Source organism: Aricia agestis, chromosome 14, assembly GCF_905147365.1.
Source record: "Aricia agestis chromosome 14, ilAriAges1.1, whole genome shotgun sequence".
Lineage (NCBI taxonomy): Eukaryota > Metazoa > Arthropoda > Insecta > Lepidoptera > Lycaenidae > Aricia > Aricia agestis.
This window is the reverse complement of record NC_056419.1, coordinates 13,837,601-13,861,687: the sequence shown is the minus strand read 5'-3', so window position 1 is coordinate 13,861,687 and position 24,087 is coordinate 13,837,601. Positions and strand designations below refer to the sequence as shown.

Sequence of the window (24,087 nt, the reverse complement as noted above, 5' to 3'; positions counted from 1 at the left end):
CACCTCCCCCATTTTGAAAGTCGGTTAAAATTGTAGTCTATGTGTTATTCTGATGTATAACCTATGTTATTGTAAAGTTTCATTAAAATCCGTTCAGTAGTTTTTGCGTGAAAGAGTAACAAACATCCATACATCCACACATCCACACATCCATACATCTATACATCCATACATCCAAACAAACTTTCGCCTTTATAATATTTGTAGGATTCATAGGTCACCTGGCTTAAACTCATCAAGACCCAGACTACAGCTTGGTCTTCCTTTGATCATCACCACAACCCAGGGTGTACATGAGACCAAGAAATAAATTGCATCAAATTCTACTTTGTCATTAAAAGTTAATGAATCAAAATAATAATGTGTCAAAAATCATTCACAGAAAAAAATATATTTATTGCATTAAAATATTTAAGTGTTTATTTCATAAAAAAAAGCATATGATGTAGGTACCAAAACAGGCTTTGAAGGAGATGAGGTCAAAAAACTTTAAATTTGGTGTTTTTAGATTCTACGAACGTCATCTGTTTCTTGATAAATAAGTTATCATTATTTAAAACCAAAATGTTAAAGTTTTATACATACACACATTATTTAACACATTCCAATTAACAAAATGACATTTTGCAATTTGTTAAAAAAATTGTAGCGTCGAAAACTTTCAAAAGTCTTTCATATTAAACAATAGTATATTGTAATTCTTTCACTATCGATTACTTCTGGAAATTTATAGACATTGTATGATATGTTTTTTGTAAGCTAAGTGTCATACAATCTTAAAATACTAGTTGTAGGTAAAGTTTTGCAAGCTTCATTTAATGTTTAAAAGAGTTGTATGTTTTGTATCACAAGTAATAAAAGTACATAGATATTGTAATAATATGTTTTTTGCTAACATAATATTATGTTTAAAACATACTAGTTGTATGTTTGGAATACAAGTTTTTACTCACGGCTTCGCTCGCGTTGAAGTCTTTTACTTAGAAATTCATTATTTTCTCATCTTCAACCTAATCCTTTAATATTTTATACGCGCTGTTACGTTTGTTTTTAGGGTTCCGTACCCAAAGGGTTAAAAACGGGACCTTATTACTGAGACTTCGATGTCTGTCCGTCTGTCCCTCTGTCTCCAGGCTGTAACTCAAGAACGGTAATAGCTAGAGAGTTGAAATTTTCACAGATTATGTATAATATCTGTTGCCGCTATAACAACAAATACTAAAAACAAAATAAATTAAATATTTAAGGGGGGCTCCCATACAAAAAACGTGATTTTTCAAACATTTTTTTGCTCGGTATCAATGACGACAACAGGTAGGCACTTGAAATGTACACAAAATACTCAGCTGTATTTATATGTTAATAATTAATAATAAAATTTAAATAAAATAAATAATTAAGGGGGTTCCCATACAAAAAACACAATTTTTACAATTTTTGCTCTCTATTGGTACGGAACCCTTCGTGCGCGAGACCAACTCGCACTTGGCCTATTATTTATATTTACACGCTAAACCCACTGAAGGGGTTTTGCTGATAGATACTTTCAGTCCTGGGAAAGGACATACAATATTTTATATACAGAAAATGTACGGTTTCCGCAAAAAACAGAATTTTGGCCAAGCAAAGTTTCGGGCAGCATATAGATAATGTCAAAATTTACCTATAACGCTGAGAAATAATTTTATTAATAGTCTGATAGAATTTTTTGAATGAATAACTCTATGAATTCAATTTCAATGGCATCAAATGAAAAGAAAATGGCGCACTTTCCATAACAACCGAAAACAATCGATAGTTATGAACACATGCTCTATTCTACTCACGACATTGGTAGTGGACAATGTGCATTGTTCAACATTTCCGGTTAGGAATTCGGGTTACAATGACATTCCAGGATGAATTATGGAAATTAGATTTGAATTTGGAAGAGAGAGGAAATGAAATGGAGTAGAAATGCTCGCGTGAGCTTGGGAGAAGAGGGAGAGAAGAGTTACGCGGAAAGAAATGCTGATAGCAAGCGGTTGAGGAAAAGAGATGGAAAGAGATAGGAAGAGTGTTGTCGGAATGAAAAGCAAGAGAAGGTGTAGTAGCTTTAATATCTCTATGGGTGTAACAAAACTAAGTCATAATACTTTAGGGTAACTTTACATAAGAAACACATACGGTTTACATTTCTTATGTAGAGTTCATTGTGAAAGTAGCAGCGCTGAGCGAGCAAAATTTTTTTGTGATTTGTGTTTGAGAGCGCCTCCGCGTCAAAAATTTTTCCATATAAAGTAGAAAAAAGTTACTCTTTTAGCGCTGCTACTTTCACAGTGAACTCTATATAAGGGACACATGCGCACTCTAAAGTATTATCATTTAGTTTTGTTACACCCTGTATAGACCCTCTCGACGGTGACACTATAGAGCAGGGGTCACCAATTAGTTTCGTTCGGGGTCCGTTGACATGAAAATATGACCTTCGCGGTCCGCACATTAAAAAAAAATAAATTAAACAAAGGTAATTACGGAAATTACAAAGGTATTTTTTAGATATCAATGAGAAAAGTAACCATTTTTGTAGTTAATTATCTTTTTTAGTTTGGAGGGAAATGTTGGTGCAAGCTATATATCGTCCCCGTAGAAGGAAAACTAAATAACTCCGATTTTGCAGTTTTGAGATAATCGCGATTTAGTGTTTTTTTTTCAGTTTATGCTCATTTGTTAAAAAATGCGAGACAATTTTACTGTAGATAATTTTATATTTTGTGGACCTGATTACCTCTTACATTATGCTTAAACAAAGTGGACTTTATCTATAACTATAATAAAATAAAACATATAAAATCAAGTTATTTAATTTTGCCACAACTACTATTTCTAACGTTACTGCAGTTATCTATATATTTCGGCTACTTATTTAGTTTTCCCACAACCTAGATTCATCTGGTAGAGGAAAACAAGGCGAAATAAATGTAGTTATTGAATTTATCCAACCTGAAATACGCTTAAATGTAAAAGTTGATCATTTATTTATTACTTTGTTATTGTTAAATTATTGTTACAGCTGGTGCTATATAAAATAAAATGCTGTAATTTGACATAAAATTATTTATTAAATCAATAGGTAACAAATCAAAAGAAATTATTTAGAAAATGAACTACAAATCAAAGGTAAGTATAACAATAATTATAAACTTTAAAATAACTCAAAACTTACAAATAAAAATAATTCTGAATTGGTAATTAGGTAACTGAAACACAACTAATAGACTGTGCGCTATCTGACTGATCAGTCTATGATATAAAATTAAAAAAAAACAATATGACTCAGTCATTAGTCATCAGGTACATTGAGTACAACAATCAACAAACTCGTAAAATACATTTCTTAGAATTGTTAATCTTACATATTAAAATAAAACATTTGCAACTCAAAACAATTAAAATCACGGTACTTATTAGATGCTTAAAGGTAAAGAGAGAGAAAACTTTTGTTTTAAGAGACATAATTATAAATGGTGGGCCAAAATAAGTTTAATCATCGACTTCAGATAAATCACTGCAGCAGGTTGGAGTACCCTGGCCTTCGCTTAAACATGGTAAACCTTCGTACCAGCCGTGAAGCTCTTTAGGAATGATATTTTTCTTACAAAGCTGTAAAAGGTCTTTCTTCTTTTGTTTGGTTATAGGAAGATATTGTTGATATGCCCGGGGAAGATCTTCAGCGCTTATGGTTGGCATTTCAGAGTTTTGAGTTCTTCTAGTCGATCTTCCTGGTTTACAAATAGCATTTAATAAATTATAGGGTCCATCATAATTGTATCTGTATTTAATATAACCAGGTAAATCCTTTTCAAATCTGAGACATTTAATTTTTAACCAACACACCTTCTCCCCGTTTTCCGATATAGATTTGTTTTTAATTATTTTTGAACAAAGTGATTTTACATCAATCATGTCTTGATACGACAATTCAGTTACTTTATACGGAGTCACATTTTTATTTTGTCTTTTTGATCTTGCCCGCTGCATAATTCCTTTCCAATCTGTAATAGAATAAGTGTCTGTGTACTTTTTTTCTTTTTCTATAGCGCTATGCATCGAATCTACTTCCATATAGCTGTGACCACTTTCGAGATACTTTTGTTCTAACACTTTTATTGTCTCATGCGTGTGTACTAAGTACAATAAAAATGCTGCTATGTACTGGTTCCGGTTTTGCCCCGAGCATGTGTCTGAATAAATCGTGACGTGCGTAACAGCCTCGGGTAGATTCTTAATCCATAAATAAATAGCAGATGCTATTTCCACACTGCCTCTTTTTCCGTTTATTTCTGTCCAGATCATACAGTCAGCGTCATTCTGTGGGGGCTTAAACTGATAAATAGATAAATTATATAAATTTAATTTTCTGGAATAATACATTAAACTATCTGCAGTCGATGGAATCTGCAGTAGACTTTGCAAGTCCATGGTGACACACAAATATGAACCATCTTCTTCTGACCTCTTTTTATCCAGCTCTTTAGATCTATAAGACGCCTCTTTTCGCTCTATATGCTGAGTATATTCATTAAGTATATTTGTATTAGTTTTATCTTTATTATAATTGTTACACGTGCTACATTGGTCTTTCTTGGGATGATAAAATGCTAAATTGTATTGTGTGCCAAATACTCTCTTATAAATGTTAAATTTAACAGGTGTTTTATTGTTCTTTTTCATTTTCTCCACATACAAATCATACATTTTTGATATTGACAAGGTAGGCTCTAAATATTTCTTGGCAGATTTTTTTCTACAGTAATGGGAATCCATTACAGGAAAACTTTCAATATGATTTTTTACTTCTTCTATCTGTTCTTCAGGAGTTTTGTTTATAGGTGGTTGTTTGCCACGGTTATCCATTTTTGTGAATGCACCATTATTATCCACATGTTTTACTGCAGTTTCGATAGGACCAGTAGAAATACACAGAGTAGACATAAAAAAGTTCTTACACACTCGTTCAAACACATTCTTATTTTTATAAAAACCATATTCTCTGCTGGTACTTCTTTGTTTGTCGATCGGTACAGATTTTCTAGCAGTCTGCACCGGTTTGATGTTGATGCGCCTAAGCAAAAACTCTTTTTGTAGCTTATAATCTTGTATAGACCAGTAGGATTTGCAAATTTCTTCACGCTCGTTTTGTGTAAACTTTTCTGTGCATTTTTGACGGCAATTATTACTGCATTTAGGATTTTTAGGCATTTTAGCTGCACAAAGCTTTCCAGTTTTACTCTTATATGGCAAACATTTTCGTTTCTTCTCCAACTCTTTGTTTCTTTTCCAATTTGATTGATTTTTTTTCTTCCATCTGTATATTTCTTTTTTCTTATTTTCTGTTTCTATTTCTGTATCTGTTGTTTCTGCAATTGTGACATTGATTCTTCTGTCGGGGCTAACTGGTGAGACTTGGCCTAAAGGAGTTTTAATAATAGTGCGAGTTGTAATTTTACCTCTTTCATCTTCAGAATCACTCGAGGAAATATATATACCTTCAAATCTCTTAACTCTTTTTTTCTTCTTAGCTTCTGCAATATTGATATTCATTGAAGACCTACGTTTCTTTTCTATTTTATTTTCTTCTTCTGAGTCCGGAATCCACGACGATCCAGAATCAGAAAAAAGTTCTTCATCTGTTGAAGGTGGCATGGTTTCGACACCCGAAATGGGACTTGACCCTCTGACACTTTTATAGTTGAATAATATTATGTTGTCATCTTCACTTAAATTAATTTTACTGCTACACAAAGACATGGGACTAACATTTACGGGCATAGGTGCTGATTGGGGTGGTTTAATGTTATTAGTATTATTTTCGCTAGGCATTATTGATGCTGGGGCCGATTCACATGTAATAATTTTAAATTCGTCATTTTCAGGTAGACTAAGAACACCTGGAAGGATTTTATTATGATTTTTTTCTATTGTAATATTATCAACATTGAAATTTATGTCGTTCCAAACATGATTGTTAATATCGGATGGTGATTTCTGGCATGTTATAATATTATGTTTTTCTGGGCTGACTGTACTTTGGTCTTGTTGTTTTACTGGCTTATTTTCACCCTAAAACAATAAAAAATCTGTATTATAGGTATTCAATTACGAAAAAAGAAAAACAATAATAGTGTGACAAGAGTATGCAGATTACGTAGTGATAGCATGTAAATAAAGTTTAAAACTGAAAATGCTCGCTGCCGGCCACTGCCATCCGGTGTAGCTTGGCCCTATAAAAATAATAATATCCTTGGACGTTTCACACCACGTCAGTCTGGCCCCGTACTTAGTATCCGAAGAACTTGTATCACGGGTACCAGACAACGGGAAATATATTTAATATTTGTATACTATACAATATACATAATAATATATTTAATACTATACATACATATACTATACATAATAATAGATTTTTATTATATTATAAACATAATAATATTATTTAATACACATCCATGACAGGAACACAGGAAACTTTTTGTTTCATCGGCGGGATTTGAACCCGCGACTTCCGGCGTTTATCGTCGACGCGCTCCCCACTGAGCCTCAGAGGTCGTCAAATCTATGTCTACTTAGTTTGAATAAAATTGTGTGTAAAGTGGATCAAAACCGAATCGAAATAGTTCAAAATACCTAGCAAAAACAATTCATGCAACAAGTTAAAAGTAGCCTTAAGCCTAAAGCTTAAAGATCAAAATTCAAATAACGCCTGAAGAGTTATTTACTTCTCCCACATCTTAAAATTATTCATAATAGTATGAAAGTTCATTTAACTAATAAAGCGCGAAAAAAATAAAGTAATAATTTCGGTAATAAGATGACATAAATCAGTCTTGGTTTAATAGAAGATGCACTTAAGAGTTTTTCTACTTACTATTTTATTGGTTCTAAATTATTGTAGCTACATACCTTAGGTAAATTATCTTCCTTTCGGCACATTTTCACCATAAATCTACCCCGCGAATCCATTATAGCATAAAATCTTACTTTCACTATGGTCACTAAGTAAACGCATTAGAAGGTCACGCATTACCGTATAAAGTGCTAGTGACGCGTGCGAGCATTGCAGTCGCATGCGCTCACCCCCGCGCTTCCCCCGCGCTCTTCCTCGTTCCGATTCATTGCATAAACACTACAATATTTCGCGCCAAATTCTCTTAAAAATTTAATAACTTTTGTCACGTACATTTTATCTTTATGGCAATTATAAATAACTTAATCTATTTAATTGTATTTGCCTATCATCTCGTAATTAATAATCATCTAGTTGTGGAAGAAATAGATAACATCAAGTATTTATAAAGTAATGATTTTTTTGCCAGAATTCTGAGTAGGACAATTAAATAAATACAGTTATTTAGTTTTCCTAGAACTTTGTTAGTTTTGTGATAGATATAGCAAATTGAGGCAAAATTCAACAACTTGTTTTATTTAATTTATCGAAAATTCAACTTATCATTGACCACAGTTATTGATTTATTTAATGAGTTGTTTATTTTTCCTTCAAAAAATTAGAGTTAGTTTGAAGATGTGTATTTTTCCATCTGAACGACAAAAATAGCTATATTTTTGGAACGAAATAAGATAGGAAGACCCCTGTTAGACTCAAACATGCGTCGTGTTTTGGGTGATTTAAAAATAGGGAAAAGTGAAAATCGCCAAAAATCGAGTTATTTAGTTTTCCTTCTACGGGGACGATATATTGACGTTAAATCCTGGAGATGTTGAAGTCATAACATGAACGAAGATCATCTTCGAACATGCTTGGTCCGCACACAATGGATCGGCGGTCCGGATGCGGACCGCGGTCCGCCATTTGGTGACCCCTGCTATAGAGTGGGATATATATATCATACGTGGGAGAGCCATGCTTCGACACGAATGGGCCGGCTCGACCGGAGAAATACCACGTTCTCACAGAAAACCGGCGTGAAACAGCGCTTGCGCTGTTTCACGCCGAGTGAGTGAGTTTACCGGAGGCCCAATCCCCTACCCTATTCCCTTTCCTACCCTCCCCTATTCCCTTCCCTTCCCATCCCTACCCTCCCCTATTACCCTATTCCCTCTTCAAAAGCCGGCAACGCACCTGCAGCTCTTCTGATGCTGCGAGTGTCCATGGGCGACGGAGGTTGCTTTCCATCAGGTGACCCGTTTGCTCGTTTGCCCCTTATTTCATAAAAAAAAAAGAGTATAGGCGTTTGTTTGAGAAGTTGTTTGTTTACCATGCGCGTGCGCCATAACACGATCATCAAATTAGAAGACTTTCTTAACGTGATGACTAAGTGACCTACAGTAGACACAATCATTATTTTTAAATTATACGTCCAAAACAAGCTCAGACCATTAAAATGATTTATCGTTAAGCACCGTATCATTATGGCAAGGTTGTTATTTTTTAGAACCATAATGGCTTCTTAGTTTTAATGCTTATAACCTAGCTTTTGACAAAACCTAGTCATTACAGTAACTTAATGACTAGGTTCTGTCAGAAGAATAAGCCTTTATGGAATACAAAGAAACCTCTTTCATAATCCAGAGCCTAACTACTACAATATTTTATGAAAATCCGGTTTCAATTTCTCTACAAAAAATTAATGGATTGTACACGAAGATTTATGAATATGATTATTGTTATGTTTTTTTTAGTCTCTTTATTTCAATAAAAGGCTTTTTCCATACATGGCATGGCAGCCCCTATTTATTATATTGCAAAATGTAAATCTAACCAACAATTCTTATACTTCGGCTTAAGGTGCAATGATCTAAGAAAAAAGTTTTATTTATTGATGTAGCTAGCATACAATAAAAACTTTTATTGAACTCTATCTCCAAATGCTTTACCGTGGGAGTCTGATATATCGCTATAACTCCAAATGGAGACTTGAGGCATAAACTTGTGAACATCAAGGTCGTCTAAATGTCACAGGTTCATACGTCATACACCTGCGGTTTGGTAGACTGAATTATAGTTTTATTTGGAAATATCAAAAGTAATAGAGATAGAAAAATGCTTTTCCTTGAACCAATCATTTGCGAAACACAATAACATAATGTTATAATTTATGGATAAGTGTGTATGTATAATATATTTATGTTATGTATTATGTACATTTGGGCCACTGCACTGATTTGAAAGGATACTTGTGCTAGGCAAGAACATAAAATAATTATTTTTGAAGCTAAAATGTAAGGCATAAATAACATAATACGAATACGAAGAAACGTCTTGTAATTAAACAAATATCTTTACTGACTTATTTAGTTAGAGCACAAAATAGATAATAGTACAAGGTTAGAGCCTATTTTGTCCATAATAATCGTATAGAAAACAGTTTTGTTATTGCATCAGTTTTTTTTGCGAACTTCACAAATAATAACCGGCCAAGTGCGAGTCGGACTCGCGCACGAAGGGTTCCGTACCATTATAGAGCAACATTAAGCCAAACATTGTGTTTTTTTGTATAAGAGCCACCCTTAATTTTTTATTTTATTTTAATATTATTATTAAACAATGACTATTAAAGTAAATATATAACTAAGGACATTGAGAAAAATTCAAGTACCTACCTGATGTCATTATTGATATAGAGCAATCACATTTGATTTAGTATTTATTGTTATAGCGGCAACAGATATACTTAATAAGCTGTGAAAATTTCAAGTCTCTAGCTATAACCGTTCTTGAGTTACAGCCTGGAGACAGACAGACAGACAGACATACGGAAAGACGGACAGACAACGAAGTCTCAGTAATAGGGTCCCGTTTTTACCCTTTGGGTACGGAACCCTAAAAAAACTATAAAGTTTGCTCATGACATTAGCTCATAGCGTTGCTAAACCGCACTTTGCAAATGTAAACGTTATAAACAAACATTCACGACCACATGTTGAATAGACAATTTCATTAAATATATTACATTTGCGATATGCGTTTAACCTTATTGCTACATGGTTTTCTGATGAAATACACAATATTATAGTATGAAAAATAAAGCTAATATCACCAAAAGGTTACTTTTACCAATTTAAATCTAATCTACTTAGATTAGATTTAAATTGGCCCTGTATTTTTGTTGCGAATCTTTCATGTAGGTATTTTATGAAGTCTCGGTTCTTATACTCGCTCCTGTTCACTTATTTGTCTTTAATATTATAAATGTGAAAGTGTGTCTGTCTGTCTGTCTGTTACCTAATGGTATGGAATACTTTCAATCCAGGGAAAGGACATAGGATACTTTTTATCCCGAAAAAATGTACGGTTCCCGAGCTATAAACCACTTTTAGCGCAACGGAGTTGCGGGCGTCATTTCGTTTGTCTATAAACTTACATGAGCAATCAATTGTTCGAGAAACTTTTCTATTTCCTATATTGTTCTTATAATGTCATTAGTCGTTATATGAAAAATCGTAAGATTTCTCGTGACACATATATTTTGTAACGGTTGTAACTAAAGTGGACGCGCGAGGCCACAATACTCCGATGCTTTGCGGTTCGTTGCGTCGTCTGAATAACGCATTGTATTCAGAGTATGTCGTAGTTGCGGCTACTTCACAATATAAGGTAAAGTGCGTCATACACCCAATACTATTTTATTTGTCCATCGTTTCGTCAAAACACTGTGTTCGACGGCATAAGTCGCATCGATATTCGATGTATAATATTAACCATTCGTACTATCCGTACTTCCATTCTAATATTATAAATGTGAAAGTGTGTCTGTCTGTCTGTCTGTTGCCTCTTCACACCCGAGCCTATTTTGCTGATTTTTGAAATTTTTGTGCCGGGGAAGGACATAGGATACTTTTTATCCCGGAGAAATGAGCGATAAAACAACAACGTTAGGCACAAAGAAGTTGTGAGAAACATTTAGGTATGTAAAACGTCGGAGCTGCGTCGTAACAACGCAACGCATCGCAATAAAGCAACGTGGCCTAAGGAGGCTGTAGATATTAATAAGTTCGAGCCGTTACGGAACCATTACACAATTCCCATCAATTGTTAAATGAAATTACCTCTGTAACAGTTACGTGCAACTTTTATAGTTAACTTTATACCTTCACGGTTATGTTAACTCTAATTACTGACTAGTTTAACAAAGGTTTTATCGTACTATGAAAAACTACTGACAAATAATGATAAATGTACGAAGCCTCTATTCTGCGTCTGTTCTTGTTCTTAAATTCTAGCTTGCTCTTATTATTAATTCAAAAATATGCATTTCTTTTGTAATATTTAGTATTAACTTCACTATATTATAGAGTACTAGCTGTCCCGGCAAACGTTTCTTTGCCATATAAAGTATTTCGCCCGTATTTATTTTATTCAAGACGTGACTAAATAAATAAGTATGTCACCATGGCAACGTCCATCGCTATCCCGTCGCACAAACAATGGTCGCTGTCAATCTCGAGTTGTAATAATTTACTATTATTTACTCAACAAATGCACTTATCAATATAATAAGTACCCAGAAGCCAATTCTCAGACCCACTGAATATGCATATAAAATTTGGTTAAACTCAGTAAAGCCGTTTCGGAGGAGTACGCGGCCTAACATTGTGACACGAGAATTTTATATATAAGAAAATTAACATTAAAACAAAGCTTTTGCTTGTTCAAAATGTTTTAGAGCTGACACACATCTCCCACAGTAACACAAGAACTCTACCTACTCTTTTGGGACGAATTAATTTAGCTAACTGTTCTTAAACTTTTTTTTGCTGCAGATATAAATGGGTACCGTACCATCACTACTCTACATGACTCTGTATTTTTTCTGAACTTGAAATATTTAAAATTAGAATTTCAGTAGATTAATTTACATTCTTTTAAATGGCGCCCACAACTCCGTTACGCCAAAATTCGTTTATAGCGCGGGAACCGTCAATTTTTTCGGGATAAAAAGTATCCTATGTCCTTTCCCGGGACTCAAAGTATGTCCAAACCAAATTTCAGCAAAATCAGTTCAGCGGTTTGAGCGTGAAGACTGAAGAGGCAACATACAGACACTTCGCATTTAAAATATCAGTATGGTTATCGCAACATTCGCTTTACTATACTGTACTCGGCGAAACATGGCGGTAGCGGTCATTGACTCCCTGTCAAAAACTTGTCATTTTGTATATATAAACCGCGATTGACAATGGACTAGGAACATCTGACACTTTATTGTCAATCGCGGTTTATATAGGAAACGACAAGTTTTTAACAGGGAGTCAATGACCGCAACCGCCATGTTACGCCGAATACTACAGTGTACCTATCTGCTTATTTATCGCATAACGATATCTTTTCTATTGACAAAGACATTAGAAATAATTTCGTTGTATGTTTGATTCATATAACGATTACGTTTCGTCGGAAACAGCACGTATGCGGTGTAGATAATGTGTTACGTGACTCTGTTATTGTTCATTAACTGCACTAAATGCGCATGTTTTTTTTTTTTTTTTGAGACGGGGAATGGCTGTTGCGCATGCCGGAGGGTTTGGAGACAACTCCTCCGGGTATGTAGGACTCGCTGCGGCCGTAAAGATGGTGAATTGACCACAGCCCTACCCACTAAAACCCGTCTATACTCTTCCACTCTTCGCACGCAGGATTGCGAGAACGCGCGAGCTTTCTTTCCGCAGTTCTGCGTGCGTGTGCCTGCTTATCACCAGCAGGGCCTCCTCGAGCCCATACAGGCTCCGTGGCCGAACAGCGGCCCTTCCACTTTGGTGTCGCGATGCGCGAAGAGTACGCAGCGCATCGCGACCCTCTCGGGGACTCGGTGCAATGGGCGACGGCATCCCCATACCGCCGCCCCGAGCTCCCTGGCTAAGGTGGGACGCTTTGGTCATTCAGATTGACACGTCTTCGCCTTGGCCTACTTCTGCGACGAGGGTCGAGCGCCTCCCTCTCCCTTATGCGCTCGGCCTCCTCTTTTGCGGAGATGACGTCGTGAGCGAAATCCTCCACCGCTTTCCACTCTTGTTCACTACTCAGCATTGCACGAAACAGTGCCGGCAGCGAAAGGTCGTCGCAACTAACCTAACCCAATATTTTTTTGTTGTTAAATTTTGAATGCAGTTTTGTTCTACTTAAATCATCTAAAGAACATAACTGCATTAATAACTCAATACGTAATTTTTTTGTGGGTTAGTAGTTAGTACACGAATGCTTAACAGCGTCCAAATGATGCCCGCAACAAAGAGGTTAGACAAACAGAAAGACAGGCATGATACAAAAATACTAGGTACTGTTTCTCTAGTAACGTGATAATAATTGAAATAAATAAGAACGACCGCAGACTTACAATTTCAAGTTGACCGACTAAATCGTTGTACAATTTAGTTGGATGCAGTGTGCGAGCTCTCATAAGCCGTCATAGCTAACAGTCATACTATACGATTTAGTCGGTCAACTTGAAATTGTAAGTCTGCGGGGACCCGAAAGGTTCTGTTAGTTCTTATAGTCAAAATGAAATAAGGTGTCCCCAGCGGTCATTGACCTCTCAGTCTAGTCTGTCTAGGAGCTATATAAAAATGCTCGCACTGTATTAAGTTTAAGAAATAAGGTAGAAATAAGCATGGAAATAGTAATAAATAAATAAACATGAGAAAAAAATTTGAACTCTTATAAAAACACAGACTAAAGCTTAGGCCAAACCTACGCGACCAGACGACAGCGAAGCGGAGCGTCAAGTTGTCAAATGTGTGTTTTGTATAAAAAAAACACATTTGACAACTTGACGCTCCGCTTCGCAGTCGCCTGGTCGCGTAGGTTTGGCCTAAGCTTTTTATATGTATAGATTCATCGGAAAACCTCTTGGTAACTCTTAGAACTATAATCTTCAACTTTATATTATTATGAGTTCGAAGAGATATACTTTATACTCGATTCTCATCGAGCATGAATATTAAATTGAAACAAATGAAAAAGCTGTTAATCAAACTTATAAGTTAAGTTTTTTAACCCCTCTTTTTGCGTCGGGGGTTAAAAAACGATGAAACGAGACAAGTTTTTTGACCGCGGGTCAATGACCGCTACGGACAGGGTTCGGTAATTTGAGAATAGTTCGATGAAAATGTCAACAAAACTCGAAAGTAATAATCGTATCAAAATTTTGTCGATTATAATGAATTGAAACTCATTATTCCGTCAACTAAACTTGAGTTATAGAGGTAAATGTAGAGTTTGATAATTAAACCCATAAACATTATGTACCATCGAGGAAATTGATTCCTAGGCAGTTGACAGACCAACGTCATTTGGTCGGATCATGTCAATTCAATGTTAATTGTGATCTGTCGGCTGGGTTCACTTTGACGTAACGTGACTGAACTACGTAGGTCCCCCATCTGCCTAGGAATCAACTTCCTGGATGGTACATTAATTTTACCCATAAAACAGCCAAGCCAATAATTGCGATCCATTTTAATTTCAAATCGAAGTGTAGAATTTATTAATGGCAGCTATCGGCAGTTGTAAATATTGGTTCAGACTAATCTACGAGCTACGACCCAGATACTCCATTCATCTGACATGACCTTTATGCGGACGTCATAAGGATCATTTCTGTATAGCTCCGAGGCAATTAAACTCTGAATGGACTATAATTGTTTGTCTATCAAGTGCACATGTTTATTCATGATTAGTATAGATATGTACATACAGACGCATTGATAGTTCTATATTAACATGTAAATTCAATGGAAATAATCCGTTTTAAATTTATTTTGCTTAAAAATAAAAAAGTCTACTTCTTAATTGTATAGTACCTACTTACTACTGTACTAGTAACGTGACATTTAAATTGATAGTATTATAGCCAATATCAACTCATACTGAACTTTCCTTAGATTTAGATCAAAATTTAGTTGAACCCAACCCATAGCTTCGCAATTTTTACCCGGGAAAAAAGGGTATTGATTTTCGCACTCTATGTGCCCTCGTAACTGCTAAACTACTGGTCCGATTTTAACAAATGCTAGGTGTCATCCGTAAACCCCCACTACGACCGGTGTTGTTAGACTTCGGCACGGTGTTTGTGTGCGTGCGACTAGATGCTAATTATAATTGCATAAGTCGATAAAAATGCTATTCAATTGCTTTACCGCGGCCGAGTCCCACACGTATTTTTTAAACTAACATATTTACGTTTACGACGATCATAATAACTTAATGATTACACTGAACAGTTCTGACTTCTGGAGAACGGAGAACTTAATTTTCTTCGAAACATAAACCAATACTCAAACCGAAGGGCGGAAGACAATAAAGTGAACTATATTTACTCGCCGGTCACTCACTCCGGTATTAATAGTTCATTCATAAAACTACTTCTCTGCTTTACGAATTATTTATTAATCATGGAAGGAGAAAACTTATACTATTACTTTAGTATTACTTCCATGTTTTATTTATTTTATATTTTTAAGGGCCTGTTTCACCACTTCCTGATAAGTGCCGATTGTAAAGTGGCTATTCACAACTTTTTTGACAGATTCACCATACTTGATCTGTCAAATTAAATGGTGAATAGCCTATTCGGCACTTATCAGAAAGTGGGGAAACAGGCCCTTCAAAATATAAAATAAATAAAACATGGAAGGTTAAAAAACTTAAAAGTTTTTTCTAGAAAAATATCTAGGGGCCTACAGAAGTGAGACGACATTAAAATTCTAAAGCTAATTCGATTTTCATATAATTTATTAGATCGATCTTTTTTAAGAAGAAATTTTGTAAGTCTTGCTAAAACCCGAGAACGGCTAAACCATATAATATGACTGATTTTAGTCTTGAAATGTTTGTGGAAGTCCAGGGAAGATTCATACCTTCCCTGGGGAGAAAGTAATATACGAAGTTCACCAGCGGCTAAAATGGTCACATTTAGCAATTCCTCTCAATCAATTCAGCAAATGAATTGTCAAAACTGTCAAACTGACAAATGTCAAATTAGTACAAATTACTAGACATGAATTGCAAGCAGACTTGCATTTTGCGATTTAAAAAATTGAATCATATTATGATTCATAATAAGATTCTCCAAAGCGACCATTTCAGCCCCGCTGGTCATCCAGAACTTTTTTTTTATTAGGCGACGATACTACGTTAATATACTTACCTAGTCTCAACCATAAAGTTAATATACCTACCTTCCGCTAGGTATATTAACTTTATGGTGTCAACAAAAAAATTGAGGATGTTTCTTACATTAAAATGTACGGTTTCCGGTAAACGAAGTAGCAACGTTGAACGTATTCTATGAATAAAGTCAGGAAGTATTGAGTGAGTTGAGACTTGTGAGAGACGATTCATCAACACTGAGTACCGCGCCACATGTTACAGTTCTCACTATTAAAAAAAAACAAGTGGTAGCCTTGATGTTATATTGTAGATGCACTAATTTTATTATGTACTAGCTGTTACCCGCGACTTCGTCCGCGTCAGAAAAATGTGATAACAAAGATAAGATAATAAAAAAGAGAAAAAAATCCCCTTTTTAAGGTTCCTTTATAAAAAAAGTAAAATATTATATCCTCCTCCTTTTCGGAAGTCGGTTAAAAAGTAGCCTAAGTTATTCCTTACTACATCAGCTATGTGCCTAAAAAAGTCCCGTCAAAATCACTCCAGCCATTTCAGAGATTAGCCGGAACAAACAGACAGACAGACAGACATACAGACAAAAATTGTAAAAAAAATTGTTTTGGTGTCTGTACCCTATATACATTCATATGCATTTAGTAAAAAACGGTTCTTTCAATATTACAAACAGGCACTCCAATTTTATTTATATGTATAGATGTATAGACTAGACGTTCCGCGAGACTTCGCCCGCGTAAATTAGATATTTCACAGAAAAATCAGTCCACAAAAAAGCCTATCATCCTTCACGTGGTCTACTTCTTATCTGATCCAAATAACAGAAAAAATGCTCTAGTGGTTCGTGAGATAAGCCCTTTCAAATAATTTCCCCCCGTTTTTTCCACATTTTCCTCTATTTATTCGCTGCCTATTAGTCCTAGCGTGATAAAATATAGCCTATAGCCTTCCTCGATAAATGGACTAATAATTAACACTGAAAGAATTTTTCAAATCGGACCAGTAGTTCCTGAGACTTGCACGTTCAAACAAACAAACTAACTAACAAACTCTTCCGCTTTATAATATTAAAAATAGTATAGATAGTATAGATTCAAGATACTTTTATTCATTTACTAGATGAAGGCCACAACTCTGCACAGAACGTAAAGTATCTCCAAATGTTCAAAACAGATCAGTTTAAAAGCGACATGGACATTGGACAAACAAAACATACATGTCTATGAATTATGACAGCCAAAAGTGTTAAAACACACTAGGCCGAAGTTACGCGGCGTAAATTCCACATGATTACGTCCGCAATGTCAAACGCATACAAAATACGGACGGAACGCGACGTAATAGTGTGTCATCGGTAATTTAAAATACATTGCGGGCGTAATCATGCGGAATTTACGCCGCGTAACTTCGGCCTAGTGTGTTTAGACACTTACTCTTCTTTTGCAATCGCGACTTACACGTTGCCTTCGTCATAATAAATAGTAAATTCGGCGATGGAATGTAGCGCAAAATCGTCTGCTCTATAATTTACGTATACTCTACATGTCAAATTAGCGATAAAAAAGTGGAACACCCGATGATGAATTGATCAAAAGGTCGATTTTGCTGAAATTTGGTATGGACTATGGAGATAGTTTGAGTCCCGGGTAAGGATATATGATACTTTTCACCCCGGAAAAATGTACGGTTTTCGCACGATAACCTAATTTTGTCGCAACTGAGTTGCGGACTAGTAATTAGTGATTACATAAATTCAACATTGATAACTTTAAGAGGATACACCAGGGGCGAGAGAAATTGAAAATAGGTATTTGAAAATGTATTGCAAATGCAGTATCTATAATAATTCAACATCAACGAATAAGAGAGCGTTTATCAGTGGCGTTCTCACAAGTAATTTATTAAGCTCGTTATGCTATCTACATCATACGTATGCCACTTTCTGCTGTATAATATGCCTGGGTCACTTCCCAGCATGGGGTTTAATAATTGCGGCCAATTAGTACTACGCAATTAGTAGGAATGCATTTTTGAGTGAGAGGTTTTTAGTTTGAGGGACACATCTGAAACGATTTTGAAATAAAAAAAAAACTAGGCCTTTACATCCGTTATGGATGATTTATACAGTATTTTTCAGAGCGAAGTAACCACTCCTCAAATACTGTAGTGCCTGGGACAAGATTTTTAAATGACCGTCTGGTTGCCCAAGCGCATACGGCATACTCGCATCATAGTCGGCCTAGTCCAGAGGAAAGAACTAGTCAATACGTCTGGGACCAACTATGTGCGGGTTTCCTCACGATGTTTTCCTTCGCCGTACGAGCGTCCGTATTATGTACTTGAGATCAGAAAATGTCTCATAGGTACACGCCTCCACCCGGGTTCGAACCTGCACCCTCTAAGAGTGCGAACCAAAGGTCTAACCATTAGGCCACGGACGCTCCCGTGTTTATTAAAAGCTACGGTAATAGAGTGTCCCATATCCATCATGAGCTCGTTCACTGCTTGACTATGACACAATATTATTGTTTTAATGTCTAAATCAAAATACATGTTTCTTAATTTATACTTCTGGCTACATGGAGGCCCTAGTCCGGTTTAAGGTTTTTATATTTGTATCAAAATATGTTCGTGTTTATATTATATTGCATGATTAAGTTATTTATCGTTTAACACTTAAGCAATATAATGCAGCCATTTTAATTAACAATAATTGCTTCATTGACGGAAAGGATAGGAGTGTCTTCCCTTGTAAGTGGTTCAATGACCTGTTAAGCTTAGACCATTAAACACATTAATTAAACTAACAGGAGTTTATCTTTTCAACATTGTTGTTGATTGGTTGACGTTTTGACGGTAAACAAAAATCTCAGAAATTTGATTACTCAAATCAAAGGCAACTGTTATTTAAGAGGTTCATTACACAACGACAATTATTAACAAATACAGGGATAAGCTCATATTCCAGACGATTAGCGATAAGCTAAGTACACTTTACGTAGTAAACCACTAGTGCAAACATCAAAATTTACCAATATCCATCCATACTTATATAATATAATAATATTATTAATGCAAAAGTGTGTCTGTCTGTTACCACTTCACGCACAAACCGCTGAACCGATTTAGCTGAAATTTGGCATGGAGATACTTTGAGTTCCGGGAAAAGACATATTATACTTTTTATTCCGGAAAAATGTACGGTGCCCGAGCGATAAACTAATTTTGGCGCAACGGAGCTGCGGGCATCATCTAGCATTTTATTTAAATAAGCTTGAAATGTGCACTCATGATTGTGATGACAAACACAGATTTTCCGTTGTTTTGCTCTTTGTACTATTAACTATAGCATAGTATTACTCTACATGATCCAATGGTCACACGTATAAATGCTGCAAAAAACGTGCTAGTAGCGATTATAATGATCTCGTGAGTCAGTGGTGATTTCATACATACATACATAATTCATACATTGGAAACTGAAAGTGTATGGTTGTGGGTTATAAATATATGAATATTTACTGTTCTTTTCAGTTACGGTTCTTTCTTATTTAAATATAGATGTTTACAGCGAAATTGTTCGCAATTAATTCTGTGAAAACTGTTATATATTTCACCGGTAGAATTTAGTTTTCCTTCCCGTCCCGTTAGGACACATTCGGTCTAGTAGTTTCGTAGCCTTTTCGATCTATAACCTTTTACAAAAAATGTTTCATGCATTATATCCGTTGTTTAAAAGTTATTTCTACTTAATTTAAAAGTATTGAAAATGTTTGTGTTACCTAAAAGTTATGTCTTCGTATTATTATAGTAAAGAGAAAAAATAATAGAAATCATTTATTGCAGAGGACTTAATATTCTATTACATTTTTCGGTACTCAAAGTATCTCCAATGGCTGGTCTCTGTCCATACCAAATTGTGTCATTTTTAAGGCTTAGCGTCTGAAGCCTAAAAAATAATAAAAATGTGAGACAGACGGACAAACTTAAATACAGACAGAAAGAAAGACAGTACGCTGTTGCATTTATATTACTAATCCGACTTTTCTATTTCGGAATAACCTGTCGACGAACGTGTCAGATAATATCGATAGTTGTGAAATGTAACAGATAACGGGACATCGTGAGAGCAAATAGATAAGATACAAGATAACAGACATATTTTTTTATCTTAAAACAATATGTTTTCATAGGAAATTCACCTTGATGAAATCGTAATGTGTGAGTCTGTTAGGTTATTCACGCAATAAGTAGTTTTGATTTTGAACAGTATGGTAGATGTTTGAGGTCTGGATTTACTCAAATACTTATTTTTCCAAAAGAAAACAACTTGTGACGGCACGGGCCGGGCGGCGCGGAGTCGTCCAAATGTGAAATGCAGTAGAATTATTGTTCTCAATTAAAATTAATTATATAGTTAATATTCGTAGGTTTAATTTTAGAGCGCTGTTATTTCGATAATTTATAAAGTTTGAATTACTGTTTGAAACCGATTCTCTATGTCTTTTCTCAGTCCTTTTCACTTCTATGATTCTGCCTGAGTAAAGATTTCATTCAATAAAAATCATCAAATAAAACCTTTTAGCTCATAAGATGCATTATTTATTATTATTATCTGGATCTATGAAATGAGGTAGAGACATAACAGAAGTGAAAACTAGCACATTTATTTATAAACCTAAGTATGAGAGAAATTTAGCTCAGTCGACTTAAGATCTATCTTTAACCAGTAAAAAGCGGTGACCTATTAAATCTCTAACCATAGTCTCTAATTGAACTTTGACCTATTCCTATTTTAGTTATTTAAAAATATGATTCTTTACCAAATGACCCGTTCGAAAGTAATTTAGCCTCTTTGTGTAATATTAAACTTATTAAATATTAGCGGCGAATTTTACAATTGAAACATTTAAAAGAGAAAAAAGGAAAATAAAAAATTCCCAAAATTAGTGCAAAATTAGAAAGTTTGGCAACTTTGTTATTGGTGTTTATTTTTTTTAATGAAAATATGTTGTTTTGTATTAAACCTATATTTTTGTTGTTACATAAAAATAATTATTTACATTTAACCTACATACAATATTTATTTTTATACACGAAAAACTTAGTTTCTCCATTTATCAACATTTTTCTATATTTTTTTATTTTTTAAATTCATATGCAATGGTAGTTTTTTAGCAATTTGGTGACAGTTACCTTTTCGCCGTTCGCATTTCAAATCCTTTCGAAGCTCTCCGAATATTATAACTTTCAGTCCAGTGAAAGCAAACTCGGTTTGTCACTTCACACCACAAACACAACACTCGCGGTTTCGGTTCGGTCGGTTAATATTATGATGTCACCGATGTTTTTTTTCGTTTATTTTGTGTCACGAGATATTTACAAAAAGGCGGCAAAACGCGTTCCACGTTTGAACGTCGGCGCTCGAGTGATGGCCGGTTTCCGGTGAGAGGCGAACGAGATGCTAGTGTTGCCAGCGTCTAAATATAACTTACAATAAATTAGAATTAATTCATGCGTACTCTATTATGAAAATGAATTAAATTTAATTCGCTTTCTTATCAAGGTAAGTGTGTTAAAGATATTTATATCGTTGTTTTATGTAAATAACATATTATCACAAGCTAATGTAAAAAGCGTAATAGAATTCAAATTATTTCGATATTTTTTTTGCATTACTAACGTCATCAAAGTTAAAACGTGTAATTAATAATTTTTTTGCCTTTTTTGAATGCTAAAAGAATAAAAAAAGTACTACAATTTCCCTATTATAAAAATACATAGCAACACTAATACTGCCTGCGCGAGCGCATAGCGACGTTGTAGCTGCGGAATGCAATTTTCCTTCTCCTTCTAGCACTTCTAGGATTCAAATAACGCTGTCTCTTTCCTTCTCATTTATGAATGGCTTCAATTGTGGAATACAGTTGGACTCAGTATGTTTTGTGATTTTTCGACCTTTTTTGTTATTTCGACCCCCATGAATAAAGATGAATAATTATTTTTTAATGAAAACATGTGTTGCAAACATGTTTTAATTTTGCTGTTTGTTTTATGCTTACGTACCGTAAAATGTTAATGATGAAATAGACAGTTTCAGTACAAATTCTAGTAATCAATTACATACTTTTTGACCTTAAAATAGGATTAAAAGTAGATTTTAAATTAGGAGATTGTATTTAGATTGTAGGTATACTTAACAAAATTATTACAAATGTAAAGTTTTAAGCACTAATGCAGTGGTGACCGTTTAACCCTAAATAAACAGAGGATGTAAACTGTTAAAAATCCATTATTTTATATGAGTAGGTAGTAAAAAAAAAAGTAGAGTAAAAATTTATTTTTTGTGAGTCCAACATTTGAAAACAAATCGAAAGGTCCATAAAATATATTATTTTCGAATTAAGAATATTATGTAGTTTAAGCTGACAATTCTCATTTATTTTCCCTGTATTGTAATTACTTAGCATTTGTTAGACTGAGATCTTGGCTGTGATCAAATCTCGCGCACAAGTCACGTTCTATGGACCGTTATTGTTTCAAAAGCTTATAATATACGGTTACTTTTACAAATCGTTTATAAATTGATCATTAAGCGTTTATAATGGTGCATAAAAAGGTTTATAGTGGAATATGGTAATACGGATAAATGTGGTTCAGAAATAATGATTTCATGCAGGTCGAATGCCATTAAGTTAAAGTTATAAATGACATTTATTCTACTTATAGTCTATAGGTACCCTAAAATATATTATTTAAAGTAGATTTTAGCAGCGTTGTGTATTTGTTTTGGTATTAGTTAACATATTTAACTCATATATCGAGAGTAGAGAAATATACATGCTGCAGCTGCTGTTTCATATTTTTTTGCATACTCATAGTTTTTTTTATACCAAACGGCAAATAAGAATGATACGCACATTTCAACCAACTTCCAAACTGTTGTGTTCTCTACCATACCCGTCATCGCAAAAGGATGTTGCACATGTTTGAACGAACAATAGTCTGTTAGTGTTAACTGCTACATAAAGATTGTAGATACTAATTGCATCAACCAGCCCGTTAGAGACCAATTAAACGTTTACTACTTACTAAACAGCGAATTTCTTAAAACTTTATTTTCAGACACTTTAATTTTGTTAAGTACTATAAATTAACTTCATACAATATATTGGCGACTCTTTAAGTCTTTACGTGCAAAAAGATCCCTTTTTCTGTAGAAATGGTAATTTTATGGTCTATTTTCTAGTATTTCTGTAGTCTATAGGGAGGATCTACAGGCTATAGGTTCTCTATATTTTGTGCCTAATATAATTTAATAAAATTTCAAAAGTTTCAGAGTCTGTTTGAAGCAAAAATTCTAACAAATCTCTAGTCTTTATAATATAATTATATGTACTTATAAATACATTTTGTGAACACGGAAAATAAAGCAATTTTTATTTTTATGCAGGCAACATTGTAGCGCAATAATTATTATCTTGTAAACATAAATCATAAATTTCGTCTCATTGCTTTCTGTTTGTGTGTACGCTATAAAAGGAGTGACGCGGTATTGAAAGTAAAATCTAAATATTATCACAAACGGTGTCAGATTTAACGAAAGCTGTACAAATGCACGATGAAATTTAATATTTGCAGGACGCTGAGTCAGCGCGTTTTTTGTTTGTTTTTTTTTTTCACCGACGAAGTATAACTACAATAAATATGTTGCTGAAAATGCAGGCTAAGTTATAGTGGAATTATTAGCAATGCACTGGAGTGGAAAACAATTATTTTAGGATAGTATTTACAAAATAGAATATGAAAAGAAGCAAGCATCCATATCAAAGTTGCTAATAAAAATAAAACAAGTTTAATAAGTTATTTGTCTTTAATTGTTATTATAGACAAATAACTTATTAAACTTGTTTTATTATACAATCAGTAAAAAATATTAAGTCCTTAATCCATACTAATTACTA

The 24,087-nt window shown here is 34.4% G+C and overlaps 1 protein-coding gene across 4 annotated transcripts in view; it reads right to left on the bottom strand.

Moving 5' to 3' along the window:
* LOC121733867 overlaps positions 1-24,087 on the bottom strand; it is a 100,288-nt gene that overhangs the window by 19,924 nt on the left and 56,277 nt on the right. Inside the window, exon 1 of one of the 4 annotated variants that reach the window (XM_042124257.1) lies at positions 21,320-21,538. The exons of the other annotated variants lie outside the window; for them this stretch is intronic. The gene's annotated coding sequence lies outside the window, so the exon portion shown is untranslated. Of the gene's footprint in view, positions 1-21,319; positions 21,539-24,087 lie in introns of those variants that run through there. 4 annotated transcript variants of the gene reach the window in all.